Below are 6810 nucleotides of genomic sequence, written 5' to 3' on the forward strand. Positions count from 1 at the left end.
AATGAGTACTGTGTTTCATTGAACTATACGGATTTTCCATTGCCATGTGGTCTACATGTAAAATACAAAGTTCCCTAAGTTTCGACGGCTGAAAGTAAAAAATGACATAAAAAAGCCGCTGAAATTTTTAATTTAGATCTGGAAGACTCACTCACGAACAATATTTAAAATTTTATTTATTTTTTTGTCACAGCATGGGATTTTAGGCGTGCGTGCATACATACATTCAGCGACCTCGTGGGGTTTTATTTCACTCAGGTGTGCGGTCGTGCACCCCGGAAATGCAGTTGCACGTGTAAACCGGCGCTAAACGCGCAGGCCAGTGTGGCTGGGATCAAACACCCCGCTCCTCACCTGACATCAGCAGGGATCACTACAGGTGCTGGGATAAGACCCGCTGATCCGGGTGTTTGAAGAGCACTAGGTGACAAGCAGCTGTGTTCAAGGTGAGTCCTCGAGTGGGAGTGTCTGACGGAGCTGGGCCCTTGTACGCATATTTTTCACCACGTTTTCTTTTCGAGTTTTACAGAGAGACGGTGGCTTCTTTTCTGTGCCGGATAATCCCCTAATGAATTTTTTTAAGTGTTTTTTTTTCCCGCAAAGGTGCCTTGGTGCAAGCTGACCAGAACGTTACAGAGACAACGTTCGCGACGCAAAGCTAGTGCCAAAAAGCACCAGACGCTCACCTTCGTGCGCCATTGATGCTCACTGCGTTGTGGGAAAACTGGATATTTCAGCCATGTCTGGGGTCACTCGTAACACGGCAGGGGTGCGGTGGGTGGGAGCTGTGTCCGTGCGCGTTAGCTGCAAAGGAACGGCGTAATCTGTAAAAGCCAAAACATTGTGCTTCATCTTCCCACTTTTTGAGTGTGGAATTAACCTTTACTCACCTCTCCTTAGGGTGGCAGGGCTGCAGAGTTGGGAACTGACTCGAGATTTTGAAAGCCTGGGCTCAAACTCGCACGTCCTTAGTGCTACTTCCCTCAAAACAAAATCTTCGATTTTTTCTTTGGCAAACGATGAACACAATTTTGTTTTAAGAACAGAAAAGAAAAAAATGTTATATATAAGAAAAGTAATCACAGTTGCTGTTTAAGAGTGGCTAGCTCATTTATTCTGAAAGCAGATGAAAAGAGGTTTTAAAGTCAATAAACTCAAACCAAGGTGTCTATCCTGATAGAACTGTCATAGTATTCTCACTAAGAATCTCACAAATATACTAGGGTCTGATTTATCTCAAATATGACAACAATATACGAAAAACATACCAAGACCTCTTTATATACTATAAATACTGAGGACACATTTTTATTTTTTCTGTCCTACAATGTTATTTCTCTTTTTGTCCCTGTCATATGAAGAGATTTTGACTTTTTTTTTCCACAGCTACGTAAAGGAGTCACTGACCTTGACTCATTTTTTGTCCAAACGAGAAATAAAGCTGAGTAGCACCCAGAGTGACCTGACAGGTAATGAACATTCGCCTTAACCTCCAATTTACATCCCAAAATAGATTAAATGTCCGGTATGCGCCGCTCCATAGTCTGCAACTGAGAACGAGGCAACACAACATCCGGTGACTTGAAGCGGCCATATTACATTGTAAACAATCAGACTAGTGCATCTCTTTTAATCCAAAAGAAACATCGCTCTCGATTTTGAGACAAATACTACTCGTTAACTCTGCATGCAGATCACATTTCTACGGTTGATTGTCTGCTGCACAACCTGTAATTATTTGCTCCCACATCGCATTACCTTAATCATCACTGTGACTAGTGAGCAGGAAGGGCCGTATCAAGTCGCAATTCGTGGGAACTCTCGCCCTCGCCCGTGATGAGACCGGGTGTTTGCAACAACATGGCAACTTACTGTATTTTTACAATGTTCACGATTTTGTGCCTAATTCGAAATTTGTAGATGTTTTCAATAAAATCATTGAATTTATTTTGATACTGAGATTTAATAAACCTGTCTGAGAAATTGGCACTGCAGTTTCCCTTTAATGAGGGAGTTTTGTAAGTGGTAAAGAACCTTCTTTCAATTTTAGAGACTGAAATATTATTGGATTCATGTTTTGTTTTACAAGAACATTAGAGAAAGTGTAGCACTTGGCATCTAGTGTCAGGACCGCACACGTCTGGCAGGTCTACTATGGCAGAAGAATCCAGTAACATAGTAAACAAAACGTACAGTACATAGAAACCGTGGGGAACTATCGTAAAGCAAAGTAAATACGTAGTTATCATCACGCGAAAACTTCGACCAAGCCCTTTAAGATTTCCCACGGTCAACTCTCATAAAGGACAAAATCGAAATCGCTCACTTAAAACACCCACATAACATTTGATCATAAAATCGCAGGGGTCTTAAGAAAAACGCAAGAGAGGTCGGACCTCAGTGTAAGGCCCACACGGCCCTCTCTCACAGCAGCCCGGGTTGCACCGTGCACCTCAGAAGAAACAGTGCCATCTACTGATCTATAAATACCTCCGTGTGCAACCCCGGAGTTTCCCTGGGGGTCTACCACGCTGCCCATTGCCACTGCAGTCTCCGAATCTGCGTGAAGTCGAGGTATTTGGACGTGCCTGCCAAAATATTAACAGAGCAGAGCAACACCATGCGCCGAAAACAGCGCGGCGTTTTCTTACAACACCTACACACGGACCGTGCGTATTTATAGCACCGTCTTCCTACACGTTCGGCACGGTTTTAAAAGCGCTTCCTTCTAATAAATGGTGAAATGTGAACACGTTTGGCGCTTTTTTACCCCTGTTATTTTATAGATGGGCATAGAGGATTTGAACGTCACACTTCCAGCCGCAACATTAAAGACGCCAGCACACGTATACCAGAGATGCCCACCTCTTATCACTGGGAGACCAACTGGGCTGGAAGTTCCTCGTTACACGAAAGCAGTGTAGATCTGGCGATTATTACATACCTGAAAGAAGATCGCCGGGCGGGGGGAAGTGGGCTTCGTTTGATGAGTAACCGTAGTGTAGCCAGTCTGTGATTTTATTTTTCAAACGCTCACTTTTTAAATGATGGCCAGCACATTCCTTCCCAAACGTAAAACAAAATACCGACCGAAAGGTGAGTCAAATGGACGATATTTAAAAGGCGTTTCTTTTTTTTCCCACAGCCCAGCACACGCTGCAGAGAAGCAACTTCGCAACAGTTAATCCCGGAGCCCCAGGAGACGCGCTTAGCTCGGTGCGCCCGGGTCTCCCCGGGTAATGAGGATAATAAAGGCTGCGAGGTTTCCTTTTGCAGGAGGCTGACTGCGAGCCGGGACCTGCAGCTGACGGCTTTGTATGGAAAATGACCCGACACGATCCCATTCACTCGCGGAGGAGAGGGAATTACCAGCTCGGCATTCCGAAACCGTCCTGCTCCGGAGCTGTAGCGGCCGTCCTGGTGCTTTCGAGCAGGGGATTCAGAGCCACAGCGAATAAACACTTAGCACCCAGACACGTTGACAGCAAATATGTCATATAAGACATAAAATGACCGATGCATTTAAAGCGATCAAAAACTAAACAGGGCATTTTACAGTTTATTGTATTTAAAATAGATATTTCAGTCGTCAAACGCTATCATTGTCTTGAATTCGAATTATGCGTCAAATCCGATTTTTTAGTTTACTTTCGCTGCGTTTTTCTAGGTTTATCTATTTTTAATTTGGATAATGTTTGCAGAATTCGTCGTATCCTTGTACGTTGGTTAGATTAACGATCTGCTTCTCACGTTTTTTATATTTTTTATGAGGCGCTGCGTCAAAACACGAATAGGTACAAACGTGCCTGTTGTCTGTACGTTCACATCGGATCCTGGTGTACAAGTTAGACAACGTGAAAGCAAATTAAGACCGCTTATTACAGTCTTCACTACAACACAATCTATTAGATGATATGCAACAATATTTCAAACCATTCCATGAAAATCAAAAGCCATTACTTGATTCCTATATTTTTACCAATTAGAAATTAACTATTTAACGGTTTAGTGGTGGAGGGCACTGTGGGGTCGTTGGTGTAATTTGGACCTGAAAGTCTTTTAACTAAGATGGAATTTTATCTGTGAAAATAAGAAAGATGAACTCTTCCCCCACACATTTTAATTTCACAATGAATACACATGACAATGGAACGATCATTCTGCAAAGTACAACAATCAAATGCTTAATTCAATCCTGAAGATGTACAGTATTGATAATCTCCGATGAAGAATTCGGAGTAGGTCCACACCTGAAACACACGTGTGATTCAGTCTGCTGACACAATCGACTGGGTTTTAAATGTTGAAAAGGGAACAAACTTTTCTGAATCTGCAACAGAGTATTTGGATAAATGTCTGAATAACAAAGAAAAAAAACTTGTTGCCTGAACAACAAATAGTTGAAATCACAGATTCAGCATCGGTGTCAGAAAACGAATATGAATACTTTTAATTGGCGCGGTCGGTTTTTGTCGCTGTAGCACGCTGTACTTTGTAAAAACATGCACAACCCTTTTCTAGTATGTGCATGCATTTCAAAGCTCTTCGAGATGTCGCTGATCTGGAAAACTGCTACATTTCTTATGGAAAACCAAAACTAATTGGAGCCGACTTCACAGTTTCCAAAGGAAGGCTGTCTGCCCGATTGGTGTATACGAGTGAATTATCCCCACACGCTAACATTAGAGAAACCTCTGGAGTTCACCTTGTCGTTTCAGACTGCAGCTCTCTGTCGTGCAATCTTAAATCGCCTTCTGTATGAAAAGCGCACTCCCGTGTTTGGACAGCACACACGCAAAAGCCTGAGGCGCAAAGCCGGATTGACACATTAGCCCAAAATATGAAAGAGCAGTTTCACAGAGCTATCTGAAGCCTGGCGTTGCTGAGGTAAATGGTACTGTAAATCAAATCACTTGAATTGCTGTAAGTCTTTCAGATGAAGAGTGTGCTGCGAGTTTAGCTATTTATAAAAGAGATACGTATGTCTCTAACACACCTTAGTTCATTTCGCTAAATATATCAAATACTGGACTGATTTTTGGTACTGTACTTTTTTTTTATATTTAAGCGTACAGGCCAACGCCACCACGTTATTCATTTCCCAAATATATGTTCTTTTGAAAAACGCTAGCGTTCTGGCTGGTTGGCGCAGAACAAACCAAAACTTAAACTACGTTTTTTAAACTACATTGCAAAAGAAGCTGTTGATAATTAGCATAACAATATTACCTAACAAAGCAGAAGGGCGTATAAAAAGGGCAACGGGGTTTTTTGTGGTTTAAATATATTCCAATATTTCAGCACCTGATAATCATTAGCGCGCCGCCGCAATTCCAGTTTACTGGGGTGGGTTTGAACAGCACGAAAATAATCACACATAAATAAGTAAAAATGGACCTTTATTGTATTATTAGCTGTGGACTTAAGCTAAGCACGCGAGGTTAAAGCTTCTTTTAAAATTGTAACTGTGTTCTTAAACGTAAACACCCCGGTTTTGAGGCTTTAGAGACAGTGACGCGGGTCAGGTCTAGTACCTGGGGTCGCAGGTGCAATTCGGAGTCGCGGCTCAGCGGAACTGCGTGACGTTTCACAAAACCAGCTGCGAAAAGACACTTCACCACCTGCGCAGGAGAGCAGCCTAAAGGAAACTTTATAAGACAAAGTTGAATGTAGTTGGCGAGGGGATTCAGGTAAGGCACCTGGAATTTCAAACACCCTTTACAGACGTCAGTTATGCGGATCTCTGCTGGCCAACAGGTAGTCCTCCCCGGAGTTGAAGGTAGTGATGGCCTTTTGCTATCGACCCCTTTGGTCCCAGATTGTTCGGTGGCCTACTGAGCACCCACGCAGTACGTTACCATTAAATGCAACAGGAATATTATTATTATTAAGTGCATTTCCAGAAACAAACGTCAGTGTGCTTGATTTAATTTGCCTTTAAAACAAATATATTAATAGCATCTCGTGAGAGTCTGAAATGTAACAACATACCAAACATATATACTACTATATGGGAACAAGTAATTTTTAGGTTTATTCCCCGCTGAAAAGAGAAGAGAAAAAACACAACGTTTCGGACGTGGTGCCTTCTTCAGGTGTGGCTGGTCAGTCGATCTCGGAAAGGTGAGGGATTCTGGCACCTGGGTGATTTGATTTGAGCCAAAACGTCGTATTCCCCCGCCGAGGTTTTCAGTATTTTCTGTTTGTACCTGTGACGTCCCGGTGATTTTCATGGCGGTCGTGAGCGCATGAAGCCTTATTTCGGACAAGTACGGGTTAGGGTTGTCTTCTCCGCAGCGTGAACAGTGTATATCCTTTTATTTATTTGTCCTAAATCTGAAACACAAAGGAATAGGTGTCCTATTCTCTGTCCTATCTTCCGAGACAGAGCTACATCTTCAACCAAGCAGTCGAGCTTGTCTCCGGCCTTCTTGTTTCGGGCGTGTGGCCAGAATTGTGATCGTAACAGATGTTTGAGGCAGACTAGTTTGCTTTATTCGATAGAAGGTAAAATATGTCAGTTTACAACGTCAGTACAAGTCGATGCACAAAGCCTCTTACCTTTCCTGTAAATCATGATCATAAATATTACTTTCTATGTAAGCAATAACTAAAATTGTGTTCAATTATTAGATATCAATGGACTTATAGACCTAGTAATTGGAAGCAGCAATACTATTGGGGTAGTATTTTAATCTTTACCGTACTCATTTCAAATATTCTTGTCTTGCTGCCAATTTTTAATAATCAAGGTTTTACAAAATGCAATCAAGACACATTTAATAAATGTAAATACGTTATGTTTAGTAG

At 42.1% G+C, this 6810-nt stretch overlaps 1 long non-coding RNA gene across 1 annotated transcript; it reads left to right on the plus strand.

The window, feature by feature from the left end:
• The first annotated feature begins 269 nt into the window (after positions 1-269).
• Positions 270-3231, plus strand: LOC107077684 (uncharacterized). Its single transcript, XR_001478679.2, has 3 exons — positions 270-446; positions 1387-1469; positions 3146-3231. It is a non-coding gene; the product is annotated as an uncharacterized lncRNA (long non-coding RNA).
• Positions 3232-6810: the final 3579 nt, after the last annotated feature.

This window comes from Lepisosteus oculatus, chromosome 11 (assembly GCF_040954835.1).
Source record: "Lepisosteus oculatus isolate fLepOcu1 chromosome 11, fLepOcu1.hap2, whole genome shotgun sequence".
Lineage (NCBI taxonomy): Eukaryota > Metazoa > Chordata > Actinopteri > Semionotiformes > Lepisosteidae > Lepisosteus > Lepisosteus oculatus.